A 16044-nucleotide genomic window follows, 5' to 3' on the forward strand; every position below is an offset into this window, starting at 1 on the left:
CTACAACTCCCATCATCCTCAGCCACAAAGGCCTTATCTGGGAATGGTGGGAGTTGTAGTCCAACAACATCTGGGGGCCCAAGGTTAAGAAACCCTGTCCTAGATTGTTAACATGGGAAGGGACCTTGGGCATTCTCTAATCCATGCCCCTGCTCTGGGCAGGAAACTTCTACAACATCCCTGAGATGGCTGTCCAGCCTCTGAAAACTTGCAGCAAAGGAACGCCAGTCACTGTGTGAGGCAGTCTGTTCCACTGTCTAACAGCTCTTGTGATTAGGAAATTCATCCTCAATTCTTCTTTATTACGCAACAATCCTCTTTATTACGCAAAAGATGAAATACCATCCACTCAATGTTACAGGTTAAAACAAAACCAGTTTCAATGTCAATACACCATCCTCAGTTGCTTACACAAACCAAATATCCCATCAGTTCTGAAATTCCTTTCTCTCAAGGTAAGCTGTAGGCAAGGAAGAAAAGAGGGAGGACAATATAACAGCTACAACAAGGACCAATTAAGTCTGCTTCTGCCATTCAAAGACTAATGAATTTCATAGCCGAAACAATCTCCTCCCATTAATATATGGTTTTAATTTCTGCAAATTTCTTTCCACTGTCAATACACACAGTCAATTCATCCTCATGTCTAGCCTAAACCTGCCTCCTTGTAATTTCCACCCATCAGTTCTAGTCCTGGCTTCAGGAGTAACAGAGAATCAGTTTGCTATTCCTTTGATGTGATGGCGATCTTCTTCCCAGGCTTAGACTTATCTCCTCCAGACTCTCTTTAAGTCGATGTGGATGTAAGTTCACAGTCTAGATCCATATCAGGTTATGCATAGATGGCCATGAAACAAATAATTAGTGACACGAAACCAAACACATCAGTTAGGATACTTCTGAAATATTTTGCATCTGAATATCCACGCAGAATTGGTAGATGGGAATTCCTTGGGCTTGTTGCTGAAGTGGCACTGATGTGCTAGAACAGAGTGGCTAGAGGGATGGTGTTAGTGGGCTTTGGCCTAGGGCAGGACCAGGAAGGTGGGCACGGGGTACCTGGTCTCCAGCAGCCAACTGCTTTGAACCGCTGCTGTTCTTGGGCCAAGAGCTCTCCATGGCTACTGATGTTGCTGCACAACATGCCTTCCTGTGGACCAGCAAAAACGTCCTTGTGGGCTGGATCCAGGCCCTGGACCTTGTGCTGTGCAGGCCTGCCCTATATGGTGAGCTACCTGCATCGCAGACTGGAATATTGCCGTTGCAGACAAGTAGGCTCTGCACCGCCCACACACTCCCAGGCTGGACATCGGTTCCTCCCAGAGAGGAAGAAGGAAAGAAGACTTTCTCTTTGGACTGGGGCTTTGCCTGGACAACAGTGGTCTCATGGCTCTTGTGTGTTTAGCTTGCCTCTGATTCTCAGCTTGTTCTCTGGCTGCTGGTTCACCCTGTCTGCTGCCTGTAGCTCAGCCCTGAAGCATGAACTGCGGTGATAACGGTGTCTCTCCCCCACCCCCTGCCCAACTGGGATCCTGGAGAGTGTTCCAAGGGAGCCCTTAACTAGCTAGCCTCCTGATCCCAAACCCATGACCAATCAGCCCCTTGATCCAGAACTAGAGATCCCTCCGGCACCTATCCTGCTCCGAACTCGGTGGACCATGTCCCTAAAACTCCAGATCCAATCCCTGATGCAGGATCACCGGCAACCCCATAAATCCCCAGAAACACTCGTCAATGGCTTGCTGACGAAGCCTGGAAAGGTCTCCTCAGGAGGAAGAGGGGTCACCTCAAAAGGTCCTAGCTCAGTTGTGGGGAATAAGGCTGCATGGAACCAGGAAATGGGTGGAGACCTCCTGCTTCCTAGTTCAGCCATCACCTCGAAAGGTCCTAACTCAGGTTCCGTGGGGAAAAGTTCTACGGAAAAAGAGGAAACCTTTGTGGGGAAAGGTTCGTGGAAGGGGAAACCTTTCTGGGGAAATCAAAAAGGGGGAAAGTTCCGCAGGGAAAGGTTCCTAGCTCAGCTGTCACCTCAAAAGGTCTCCTCGGGAGGAAGAGGGGTCAGTTGTGGGGAATAAGGCTGAGTGGAACAGGAAATGGGTGGAGAGCTCCTGGTTCCTCCCTAGCCACCTCAGTCTCAACCACCCACTGCTGGTGCTACAGCCCAGCTTGATAGTTCTATCCAGCTCTCTGGCTACTGAGTTGCCTTGCAACTGTGCTGCCTTGTAGCTGTGTCACTATGCTGCCTTGTCAAGCTCAGCCCCACCCAGGGATTCAGGCAACGTGTGCATCAGTGAAACACTGCTAAAGGAGAAGTCTAATGAGAGACCTTAAAGAGAAGTCCTCCATACCATCACATCAGAACTGATAAGCACTGCAAATGGATAGAAAGCTGTGACAAATGGGGCATGCTGTAATTCTGAAATTAATTTAAGCAGTTCTCCTAGTTAAACCAGAATTCACATGGAGGACACAGCAGGGCAGGGCAACCCTATGGAACAATAATGAAATGTGTGAGTGTGGGGAGGGGGAATCGCTCATTCCTAATCTGCATATCTGCATCGAAGATCCTGAGTCATGCTGTGATGGAATCTTGAGCGTTCCAGAGTGTGACCAAGAGAGAATACTGGGAACTGAAAAAAATCTATCTGGAATCTCAAGCTAACCTCCACCCCACTGGAGACCTCAGATTGGGGGAGGGAGAGGATTTTTGCCACCCAGGTCCTCCTCCCCACCTTTCCAGGTCTAGCTCTCCAAGTGACCCCTAGAAGCCTTCTGGTGTGCTGCTGTTCTCCGCCTTGGCCTCTTCCTGAGGGCCTTTTAATGCTCTTCCATTTCTCATCAATCCCTTCCACTTTCCCCTTCATAGTCAGCCAGTCGTGCCTCCCTCCCTCTAGCCCCAACCCTGCCTCTGCCTCCCTAGCTGTGATCCTCACTTCTAATCTCTTTTGTGTGTCGGCCTGCACTAGCCACTTCACCCACCAGCACTACTTCTGGGTTGCTTCCAGAGCAGCCAGCAAGGTATGAGGAAGCTCCAGCAATGGCAAGCAGTATGCCACCTACCTGGGGAGTGGGATAAGAGGGCCATTACCAGCCATGAGGGTGACCCCTCGACATTATATGTGGGAGAGAGGGAGGGGGAGAGAGAGATGTTATGACAAGGGCCAGATTTGAACTATGCTAAATGTTACATTCTCAATAGTGTCCATACCTCCAGTGGAGTAGTAGGCTCCGATTCCATTACAAGCTATCACAGCATTCTGTGGGAAACTTGGAACTGCAGACATGAAGGCTGGTTTCTAAATCCACAGACGTAGGCTGGATATATTACAAACTGCCATGTCCCCAAGGCCAACACCTCTCCAATCTGAAGATGACCCCAACCCCCAGAAACCCTCACTCACTCTGCTGGAAATCTGTGCACCAGAGGAACTGGCAGGCAAGTTTGAATAAACAGCTTTGCCCTCAGCCTTTGACTAGAAGGACACTGAAGACCTGAAAGGGAAAGGGAGGGCCCCCAGTAGAGTCAGCACCTACAAAATTGGACAAGGCCCCTTTAAGCTTCGAGGCCTTCTCCAGAGAGAGGGCAGGGTCAATCAACTAGCCTGCATCCAACATGAGCCTGCACTTGTATCCAGACATTTGCTGGAACAACACCTTGCCTTCTGTGGTGTCACTCTCCAGCTCAGCCTCTCCTGCCAGGAGCTGTCTGAGGTCCTGACATTGTCTGACTCTTGCTTTCCCCTGGAACTGTCCAAATTCTGAAGCATTCCCAGGACCCTTGACACAGGATCCTGCCTCAACTGAAATCCCAGCTAAATCCCAGCTGGAAGTGGTCATTTCCTTTCCCCATGGAACCATAGTTTTGCCAGTGGGGAGCACAGGGACACGGGAAGCTTCCTTACACAAGTCATGCTATTGGTCCATCTAGCTGAGTATCGTCTACACTGACTGGCCATGATTCTCCAAGGTTTCAGGCAGGAGTCTTTCCCAGCCCTGCCTGGAGATGCTGCCAGGGAGTTAACTTCCGCATGCAAGCAGATGCTCTTCTACTAAGTTCTGGCCCCCAACCCCTAAGAGGAATATTTTACGGTGCTCACATGTAGTCTCCCATCCAAATGCAAACCAAGACAGACCCTGCCTAGCATAGGGTACAATTCATGCTTGCTATTGCAAGACCAGGTTTCCATCTCTAACCCCTTCCTGGGAGGATTGTGCAGAGCTGCCATTTTGGTGGCTGCCATTCCCCCCACCCCACCCCGCCAATATATTGTGGTCATCAAGACGAAGCAAAAGAGACCCTTCCGCATGGTATGCCCTCGTGTGAATTTTAGGGAGGGCCCACCAGTGGGCACCTTGTTAAGGGCCCTCTCAAAGATTGAGCTGGCTGGAAGATTTCCAATAGAATGTCTAGGATCTTGGCACTCCCAATTGTTTAACTACCGGAATGGCAAAAAGGCTTTCTCTCCCCCTCCATTCAGCAGTCGGAACTCCGACTCTGTTGTAATTCAGACACAGAATTGTCCTTCCAAACCTCCACTTGATTGACTGGCCACCCCATAACAATTGTTCTCCGGGCAGGTGGCCATCCACGGCTGGTCCTAAGGTTTTTGGCACCCTGGGCAAAGTTCTACTCACCCACCACCAACCAACCCTACAGCAGAAAGGTGCAGTGCCCTGACTTTAACTTGATCTATGCAGGGTGGCAGAAAAAGTTCAGGATGGGCGAGAGAGTCGAACAAAGCAAGGTTGGCTTTGCTCCCTTGCACTCTCCCCACCCCCCGCAAGAATTGGTGCCCTAGGCAGCAACCTAGGTCTGCCTAGTGGACGGGCCAGCCCTGTGGCCATCCCACCGTATGGTTCATGAGTGCAATAGAGGAGAGCTGGTCCTGTGGTAGCAATAGATTGCCCCCTTTGCCATGTCAGCCCTGGTTTGCATTTGAATGGGAGACTAGATATGTGAGCCCTGTAAGAGCGTAAGCACCCCACTTGGGGGACCTCTGGGGACAGCAACTTCATGCTTCCCTCCCTGACGTCTCCATGATAAGGCTGAGAGAGACTCCTGCCTGCAACCGTGGAGAAGCTGCTGCCAGTCAGTGTAGGCAGTACTGAGCGAGATGGACCAAAGGTCTGACTCGGTATATGGCAGCTTCCTCTGTTCCCAACTGGCTCGACCCCCTCCCTGAGCCTCCATCTTGTGCCTGACTCCAGTAAAAAAAACAACCCAGATGGTTCCTGAAGTCTGCCAAGCCCTGGCACTGAGGGGACTCTTCAGCCTTCTTCTTCAGCCCCTCCCTGCAAACCCCTCTGGCCCTCTTGCCGTGGGGAACAGGCCTACCCAAACCCCAGAGGCTTCTGGGTAACCGGCAGCTGTTGGCTGACCTTCCCGTTGGCTTCCGCCGCAGGCTCGCCGTGCCGGCGGCGGGGCTGATCTGTACGCCTCTCAGGCGGGAAGGAAGGGGGCTCCTCCAGGGTCACTTTCAATCGATATCTCATCTCCAGGCTCTCCTAGCGGAAGTGATAGCATATTGGAAGAAGGTAATGGCTCTGGTCTAGTGGAAAAGGCTAATCTTCCCCAGCTGTACAGGATCTCTGCAGGTGGCCTCCAGCAGCTTCCTCGCCGGCGTACCAGGCTGCCCGACCAGAAGAAAAGGGCCTTTTTCTTTAAAGATGCAGTGGCCCAATTTGTAACCAACTCCTTACCAGCCGGCAAACTGGGGTTGCTCTGGGAAGAGCACCTGCCTGCTTGCACGCAGGATGTCCCCAGTTCCCTCCCTGGCACCATCTCCAAGACAGGGCCGAGGGAGACTCCTCCACTGCCAGTCTGGGTAGACAATACTGAGCTAGATCTGACTCAGTATATGGCAGCTTCTTATGTTCCTACTAGTCACGTTAGGCCCGTTACAATAACGGGCGCTAGAAGACCTTTGGGGCCGGCTTCCTTTCTCTCTCTTCCGGCCCCCCGTCTCTGGCGGGGCCGAGTGCGGCCGCCGCCGCCATTGGGGCCGGCCGCCCCGTTGCGGCCGCCGCCGCCATCGGGCCCGGTTGCTTGGTTGCCCCGCCGCCGCCATCGGGCCCGGTCGCCCTGCTGCGGCCGCCGCCGCCCTCGAGTCCGGCCCAGTCGCCCCGCTGCGGCCGCAGCCATCAGGCCCTCTCGCCCCGCCACACATGCGCAGAAGCCGCGCATGCGCAGAACACCCGGCTGAGACACGGACGCAGATACCCAAGGATTTTATTATATAGGATGTATCCCAGTCCATCAGGCGCTTGCTGGATCTCTCTTCTTGCCATCCAAGGCAGGCAGCAAATCCAGGACACTGGGTACCAAACTATATGTTACATTAATCCCCCCGAATGGCAAATGGCTTAATAGAGCACATTAACAGCAAGTCATCGTTGTTGACATAAAGTGAGAAGACAGGTCTCTGCCCCAAGGGGCTCACAATCTAGAAGACACACAAGGGAGGAAGCTGAGAGGAGTGGACGCAGCCAAAGTCTGGGGAAGAAGACAGTAATGAGCCATTTTGGGAAGGGCGGTATATAAATCAAATAAATAAATGAATGAATGAATGAATGAATGAATGAATGAATGAATGAATGATTTCATGTAACCAAGTCTTGCTTCTATGTAAACAGCTGCGAGGGGAGCCTGTTCTGGATTGGGACCATGACGTGACGAAAGGGGGAGGGTGTTAACATTTTCCTCCAGCTCCGTTTCCCCACCAAAACTCTCCCCCTGCAAATAGTTGCTTTTGTGGGAATCGATTTCCAGTGCGAAAACAGCACAGGGGTGGGGGAGAGTGTTAACCCCTTGGGCCACTGCCCCGCCTCAGTGATTAAAAATAAAAATAAAAGAATACTGCCTCTTTACTCCTAGTTTTAAGCCTTGGAACCTTCTGCTCTTCCATCCCCTGAGGAGAATATCTTACAGTGCTCACACATCAAGTCTCCCATTCATATGCAACCAGGGTGGACTCTGCTTAGCTAAGTCATGCTTGCTACCACCAGACAAGCTCTCCTCTCTCGGTGGATTTGCTCCACCGCCACCACGTGAAGACTCAGATCTCAAAGCAGGAGACTTTCTGCGGATGTTGGGTCTTCAGTCTGGTGATGACAACCCCTGACACCAGCCTTACTCACTGGCTGAAGTTCCCTGGTGTTATATGGTCTGCGGGAACCTCACTGCCAAAGATAACAGGCAGGGCCAACCACCTGACTAACCAGCAACTTACATGAGCTAGCAGCAGACGGCAGACTTTGCTGGAACAACGCCTAACCTGCTCTCCAGCTCATCCGCTCCTGCTCAGAGCTGTCTGAGATCCTCCTGTCTCATGCGCTCCCTTGTAGCTGCTTGAGATCTGAATTCTCCCAAGAATCTTGCCTCCAACCCTAGCTCAGCCGATCAATGGAGACACCAAGAAAACAACAGGGGTGGCACAGAATGGTCAAAATGCATTTATGAGTGGGCAAACTATGCCCCACATATTAGATTTCTGAAATAGAATTGAGGGGTAGGTGGGGAGGCCAACAACCTCTCTAAGGGGGTGCTTGCTAGGGAAGTGCAAACAGGTTCGACGTCAAACGTGTTCAACGTTGAACTGGTTCGGTTCGACTCTTTGGAGTCGAACCGAACAACCCCCTGTTCGGTCCAACCCTGGACCTAATCCCCCGGGAGGGGGGGTTCGCAAGGTTTTTGTTTGTGTGTTAGTTTTTTAATTTTTTTAAAGAACTTACCCCCTCCGGGGAAGTTGTCTGGGGCAGCAGGGTGGGGTCCCATGGAGGTTCCCCTCCCCTCGCCATCCTCCTTTAGTCCATAAATCGGCGTGGCCTGGCATGACCCCCCACCACCACCTCGGACAACTCCAGTTTTTAAAAAATAATAATTCTTTTTTTAAAGCTCATGAACCCCACCCCCTGCCCGGATCAAACCGGGGTGGGTGGGTTATGAGAGGGCGCCGGACCAAACTGGCCTGGTCCAGTTCGGGTTGAGTTTGGACTCGAACCAAAGTGGACCAGCCGGTTCCGTGCACACCCCCTAGTGCTTGCCCCTCCTCTGGAGCCACCCTTGTAGTCGATCCCCCTGCCAGATATAGGGCAGCCCATCATCCACCAAATTCTCCCAAGTCCTACCCTGACTTCACCTTGACCCAACAGCCTAGACCCAACAAATTCCATCCTAGCTCATAAAATGAGCACCAACGAGGCCATGAATAAAAGGACACAACAGGAGAGGTGAAATGATATTACAGCATCTCTTGAGGACATGTGGGGCATTTGTGAACAAATGGGGACAGGTGCTCTGAGGCGATGCAGCGGGAGGGAGGCCCCTTGGAAGCAAAGATCACAACCATCCAGCATCATCAATAATGCATCCAAGGAGATAAACAGCCATCTGACTTCATGCAGGGTTAATTCTCTCCCCAGGGACTCGGCCATGGCATTAAACCAGAAAAGAAAGCCCCTGAAACTAGACCCGCTGCAGCACAGCCCAATGAGGGTCGTGCCAAATACCTCTAAAGAGGGGCAGAGGAGGGCAGTCACAGCTATAGATATGCATGGAACAAATTTTTCAATTCATTTTGAATTCAAATCAAATTCTGAAAATTCATTTCAAATTCGGATCAAATTTGAATCTGGTTTGAAAATTCGATTCAAATTCAAATCAAATTCAAATCGATTTTACCCTGTTTGGGTGCCTTTTTTTAACCAACCAGGGGGGCTGAATAGTTTATTAAAGGGTGACAAACGGCTCTCGAACTGAATTTGAATCTAATTTCAAAAATTTGATTTGAATTTGTACACTGCCCAGAGACACAGGTTTGGGGTGGTAAATAATACATTTGATTCAGGCTGCCTTTTAAGGGGTGATTTGATCCAAATTCGAAACACTCAAATCACCCATATTAGAGTCGAACTGATTTGAATTTGAATCGATTTGCACATCCCTCGTTACAGCATATCATGAGTGGCACTGTAGGAAATGCGGAACCTTTCTCTAGCCCCCCCCCCCCCATTTCTGGTCACGGAGCCCCAGTGGAAGGCAAACAGCTAAACCCCCCTCAAGTGTGAAGAGGGGAAAGAGTCTGCCCCCTCCCCTGACTGCACAGTCACACTTGCACTTTAAACCTCCTCCCCCACCTCTCATCGCTGGGTTGCTGACCCAGTCCTGACACACAGGTCTGCCACAATCACATCTCACTGAGCCCCAACATCTGCCCATGTCGTATCGCCCATCAGTGGGAGGCCGTGAGCACAATCAAGGACTGAGGACCAGCACAATATTTAACCTGTAGTATGTATGAGAAGCCACCTAATGGCACAGCAAGGAAGTAACTTGCCTAGGGAGCCAGAGGTTACCGGTTCGAATCCCCACTGGTCTGCTTCCCAGACCATGAGAAACAGTTTGTTTTCCCTCATCCAGCCCACTATCGCCTCCAGGCAGGCATTTAGGGAAAACATGCCATTAGCTGATATGGAGAAGTAGGTTTTGATGTCATCAGCATATTGATAACACCCTGCACCAAAGTACCTGATGATCCCTCCCTGCGGTTTTATGTACTATTTCCAGTAGCTGGAGTGCTACACAATTGCATTTACACATTTTTTTTCAGCATTTTCACAAGAATAATCTTGCACAACTACATTGATTTTGTCAAGAGAACATCTTCTTATGAACTACGCCACCCATTGTGGTCATCTGGAGAGGTCTAACTGCAGTTGCCACCAATTTGACTGGTGGCTTACTCAGGGACAGCTTCTCTGTTGCCGCTCCAAGTCCTCGGAACGCACTCCCCGCTGAAATAAGTGCCTCGTCATCTCTGAATTTAAAAAGGCTCTTAAGACACATGCATTCACCCAAGCTTTTAAACCAGAATTCTGGTTTTAAACTGTTTTAACGTTTTAGTTTCTGTTTTGATGTGTGAGACATGAGTTTGGGGTGGTGTACAAATATACTAACTAACTAGATAGATAGATAGATAGCAAGCATCTCAGAAACCACTTGCAGGGACGTGTGCACCTTGTGTCTGCAGCATCGGATGGCCATTAAAAGACAACTTGCTTTGGCTCAAGAAATAAAAATATTCCCTTGTGTGGCTGAGAGCCTTGAGCCAAGAGCTTCCCAGGCAGGCAAGGAGATGGACTCCTTTGTCAGCCCTTTAACAAGGTGGCATTGTCCCTGCGTTTAACAAGAAGCCTCCTTGGGTCCCTCTCCGGGAGTTTCCCAAAGCCATGGGCTGGGAATGTTGAAAGGGAGCTTTATTCCTCCTTGACGGTCCGCGCCGTCATGGGAACAACCTGGGGGAGAAAGACGGCCAGGATCAGAGACCAGCGAGGGCAAACAGGCATGGCTGTTACAAAAGGCTGCCCCGAGGGGACAGACCCTCAAAGCTGAGCTGCGGTAAAGAAAGAAGACAAGAGACCCACAGAAGGAGCCTCCGAGAACGCAGCGGAAAGCCCATCTGGTCACTCAATAGCAATGGTCAGTTGGCCCACTGGCTCTTTGCGGAGGGGGCAGGTTCCTTCTCCCCACCCCAACCCCTTCCTTCCAAACTAATTGCGAAGGAGCTTAAATGTCCGGGGTGGGGGGGCCCGCCAAATGGACAGGTAGGTTTTGTTGGCCTCTGGTAACTGAATACGCCAGTGACACCCCTCCGCCCCGGCCTCTCGCTTCCCTTCAGCTCTCTGTAGGAAAGGGGACGAGGGGAGGTCACGGGGCTGACCTCTTACATTACATGAGATGCTCACTTGGCGTTTACATCATCTGCCTCGCCATCATCACTGTCCCAACAGCTTCTGTGGGTCATGTGAGAACCCACCAGAGAAGGAGACAAACAGGACGGGCAAAGGGCTCCCAACTCTTGTTATGCACTCAGTCGGCTCCGGCCGCTCTCCCTGCTGCTCCCTGTGCCTGCACCTTCCTCTCAGAGCACCTACCTGAGGAGCAACCTCTCTCTCTCTCCCTCCCTCCCCCCTCTGTCATTCTCCTTCCCTCTCTCTTGCCCTCTCCTTCCCTCTCTCCCCCCCCTTCCTCACCCTGCCTCTCTCACCCTCTCTTTCACCCTCTCCCTTCCCCTCTCCATCACTCTCTCTCCCTCTCTTCTTCTCCCTCCCCCTTCCTCCCTTCTCTCTGTCACTCTCCTCCCTCTCTCTCCCCCTCTCAGTTGCTCTCATAAGAACAGCCCTGCTGGATCAGACCCAAGAAGACCCATCAAGTCCAGCATCCTGTTTCACACAGTGGCCCACCAGATGCCTCTGGGGAGCCCACAGGCAAGAGCTGAGGGCATGCCTTCTCTCCTGCCATTCTCCCCTGCAACTGGTATTGAGAGGCATCCTGCCTCTAAGGCTGGGGGTGGCCGATAGCCACCAGACTAGTAGCCATTGATGGACCTGTCCTCCATGAATCTCCCTCTCCATCGTTCTCGCTCTCCCTCTCTCTTTCCCACCCCCTCCCTCCCTCTCTGTTACTCTCTTCTCTTTTCCTTCCAATTTTCCCTTGAAAGTCCACCTCTTATGTGAAACTAGGGTTGCCAACATCCCATTGCCTGAATACAGGACACTAGTGGGGAGTATGTGTCTTGGGGTGGGGTCATCTGGGGGCATGGTCATCCTGGAAGCCTGAGTAGCAATGTACTTGTAAAAACAACCACCACCAAGCCCCAGGATTTCACAACGCTTCTTGTTCACACAGACCATCCCATGTAGATATAGAGCAAGTGTCAGGTGAAAAACTAAGAGAATCCGCCAGGTTTACACACACATACACACACACTACATGCCCGTACCTTCCCCAGTGAAAGGAGAGCCAGCGTGGTGTAGTGGTTAGAGTGCTGGACTAGGACCAGGGAGACCCGGGTTCAAATCCCCATTCGGCCATGAGACTTGCTGGGTGACTCTGGGCCAGTCACTTCTCTCTCAGCCTCACCTACCTCACAGGGTTGTTGTGAGGCAAAACTTAAGTATGTAGTACCCCGCTCTGGGCTCCTTGGAGGAAGAGGAGGATATAAAATATTAAAAAATAAAAAAATTTTTAAAAGTCTAACAGAAGTGGTGCAACGGTTAGCAGGAGTCTGCAGGTCTTATTTACATTTGATAAGTAAACAATTATCCACTTGCCAGATGTAAATAAAAACAGGCCATTGCTCCTGCCAGTTTGCAGAGCAACTGGGGCTTCTTTTGTGAACTTTGTTGTTCCTTTGACATTATAATATGGACTTCATCCAGACTTCAAAGGGCTCAGTGCAAATGCCTTGAAGGATGAGGGAGAGACCCCAGGCTCTGTCGATAATATGGGGAAAAGAGCACCCCGTTTGGAACAAGAGATTTTTGCCTCCGATACGGGACTTCCCCTATAATACGGGACTGTTTGGAACACTACATGAAACCTTTGGCTTAACTCAGGGGTTCCCAAAATTGGATCCTCAGCTGCAGTTGGACTACAACTCCCATCATCCCCAGCCACAATAGCTTTCAGAGCTGCCGTCTGAAAACTTAGAGAAAAGCACCTGCCAGTCAGTGTAGACAATACTGAGTTAGGTGGCCCAATAGTCTGATTCAGTATAAGGCAGTTTTCTGTGTTCCTTTGGGCATCATGAAGAGGCCCTTCCAGCATCAGGGCCTGAACTCATTGGTGGTGGCGCTCCTGTGGGTCTGACCCTTGCAGTGGGGCTGACCCACAGAAGGACCTCTGACTCTGCATCAGAGGGAGCAGCTGGGTGCAGGTTCTTCCTCTGAGGCTTGTTCAGGGTCCCAGTCTAGGAGCTTAGGAACCTAGGCAGCTGCCTTCTACTGAGTCAGACCCTAGCTCAGTATTGTCTTCCCAGACTGGCAGCGGCTTCTCCAAGGTTGCCGGCAGGAGTCTCTCTCCCAGCCCTCTCTTGGAGATGTGGCCAGGGAGAGAACTTGGCACCTTCTGCATGCAAGTGCTCTCCCCAGAGTGGCCCCATCCTCTAAGGGGAATATCTTACAGCGCTTACATATAGCCTCCCATCCCAAACCAGGGCAGACCCTGCTTAGCAGAGGGGACTGTTCGCGCGTGCTACCACAAGACCAGCTCTCCTCCCTGGCACGCATTGAATGGTCATTGCCCTGCTTCCACATTCAATGGACACGGGTACTCAGGGCTTGGCTGTGGGGGCCCCTGAGGGCCCGGGATCCTCAGCAGCCTCTGACACTGGCCCTGCTTGAAGTGACGCCTGGAGAGGCCCTCGGAGGCCACACGACAATGTGCACCACAAATCCCTTGACCCAACTTGGTTAAGTGATTTTTACTCCAAATGGGAAGGGCTTTGCTTCCCCATGAGTCACCTCTGCCCCTTCCATTTGTTGGCGCGCTTGCCTGCTTGTTCAACATCGCCGCCATCCTTCAAAAGACACACGGCGGCACTCCCAAGAGACACACAACAGCACTCCTCCTCGGCGCAGAGAGACCCTCTCCTCCTTGAGCTGCCTTTTCTTTTGTCGTTCTGAAACAACACCCCGTGGGGAAGTTACTTTGAGCCCTTGAACCCTTCCTTCCCCTCTCTTTGGGGCTGCTTTCCGGTGAAAAGGGAGGGAAAAGAGTCCCCACCACAAACGTCGTTCGGCGTGTAAACAGCATGCTCAAGGTCATCCGAGAGCCTCAGTAGCACAGAAAAGGAAGCCGGAGGGAGCCCCCAAAGGCAAAGCAAAGCCTTCTACGTTGGGAGCGGCTGGAACCGAGGTGCCAATCAGTACAGGTGCTGAGAGCTACCCTCCAGAGTTGCCTTGGCGGTGCTGGGCCCATTTGGATCGGAGGCGGGCGCTCAGAACTCAGGGGCTCCTGGCAGGATTGAACCTTCAAATGCAAGAGACAAGAAAAGATGAAATGGGCACAGAGAGAGAGAGAGACTGTACAATTAGCCAACAAGTGGCTGTTTTGTGAGGGATTCTTGCAGATGTGTTTTAAGTGGTTTTTAGAGTGGAAAATGTTAGGCACTAGAGATTGACAGACAAAGACAGGGAAATGCATTAGGATTTTATTGGTCTGTTTTGCACACATTTGACATTACTCTATTAAGCAAGTTCTGCCTGGCCTTTGGGAGACTATTAAAAGAGAGAAGAAAAGAAAGGAAAGGGGGGGTGGAGGTGGATAAAGCCGAGAGGGAAAAATATTATTCAAACAGGCAAGCGGCAACATAATGGCAGGAAACACTGGAGGAAACTGTGCCAACCAGATGGGACCCAAACGCCAAGAACGCACGAGGGAATTAGGGAAACCTGGCATTGTTCCGGGGAGAATGGATGCCACATTCTCTTTAATAGCTCCCTCAATGTGATATAATAAAGCCTCTTTCAGACGCTGAACGCATCAAGGACAAAAGTCACCAGTAAAGAGCCAGAAGGAGATTGGGAAAATATAAACCTGAGGGTGCGTGCGGGGAGCAGAGGCGGCGTTTGCTGTCTGCGTGGTGATACGCCACTCGCTGAACTCCGAGCGGTTTAAGAGAAAAAGAGGGAGAGAAAAGAGCAGTAACCTTCCCTGGCCAGCCGACATGGTGTAACCAGCCATTTTTAATCTATATTTTCAGGCCAAGTTCACAACCACAGTTTGACTGCCTGAGTAATATCATCATCATCACCACCATTATTGTTGTGAAGATACATTTCAGCCATATTAAATTCATTATTCTCAGCGATACCACGAGAGGTATTAGGAGCAGATATTCAGTTATGTAATTTTTGTCAGCATAAAACCACGTGCGTACAGACGGACGGGCATAAACTGAATACCACCTTTTCAGCTGATAAGGGATCTATGCAAGGTTTTATTTTTCTGCCGTAAGGAAATTGATTGGATGAAAAGAGCCAGCGTGGTGTAGTGGTTAGAGTGCTGGACTAGGACCGGGGAGACCCGAGTTCAAATCTCCATTCAGCCATGAAACTAGCTGGGTGGCTCTGGGCCAGTCACTTCTCTCTCAGCCTAACCTACTTCACAGGGTTGTTGTGAAAGAGAAACTCAAGTATGTAGTACACCGCTCTGGGCTCCTTGGAGGAAGAGCGGGATATAAATGTAATAATAATAATAATGTTTATATTAGGCACCTGTTTTGTGTGGCAATGTCACATCTTTGTAATATAGGTTGGTGCGATTTATATTTTAATAATAAAAAGAGGAATACTGTATTTACTTGAATCCAAGACTAGGTTTTCCCCAAGTTCTTTGATGTTAGAAATCAGGGGGTCATATTAAATTCAGTCTTCTTCTTTTTGAATAAATATACGAGTAGGTATAATCTATATTTAACGTCTGTTTTTTTACGGGGCTTGTCTTAAATCCAGAGTTGTTTTGTATTCTACCCAAGACAACCAACGGGCTCTGTGGTTGCCAGGAGTCGACATCAACTCAACGGCACACTTTACCTTTAAATACAGTAATGCAGGCTTACATATAGAGCAAGAAACAGCTATCAGAACTGCCCAACTTACTGCACAAATGCAGTGGGGAAGCAGCCATTTTATATGCCCTCCCCTTCCCCACGAAGCTCTCTCTGGCACCTGTAAATATGTTCCTGAGGGTTCCATAGTCCTCAGGGACATATTTTTGGGTAGCACAGTGGGCTTCCTGGGGAAAGAGAGGGCTTCAAAAATGGCTGCTTTGCCTACTGCATTGGTGCAGTTAGTTGGGCAGTTCTGATAGGCTGCTTCCTCGCTGCAACAGTGCCTCCTTGCTCTATATATCAACCAACATGAATACAATTTTAGCCCCTCCCTCAGGGATCAAATAATAGGGAGGAGGGGGAACACTCTCTGGCCATGTGTTTAGCTGTAGTGGCGTAGTTTGTGATGATGTCATCCACCCTGATTCAAGACGGCGGACGTCTGAACGTTTGAGGTGCAAGTGGGCTAACTTGTGGACAGTCTAACCTATTTCAACCAAATTTGGTTCAGTTGTTGTGAATGACACATAGGGACACTTCAGTGGTGTAGTTTGAAATGAAGTTATTCAGCCTGATTCAAGATGGCGGACACGTGAACATTTGAGGAGTAAGTGGGAACCGATTAGGACCAAATTGGGTACAATTGTAGAGA

This window comes from Hemicordylus capensis, chromosome 17, assembly GCF_027244095.1.
Source record: "Hemicordylus capensis ecotype Gifberg chromosome 17, rHemCap1.1.pri, whole genome shotgun sequence".
Classification (NCBI taxonomy): domain Eukaryota; kingdom Metazoa; phylum Chordata; class Lepidosauria; order Squamata; family Cordylidae; genus Hemicordylus; species Hemicordylus capensis.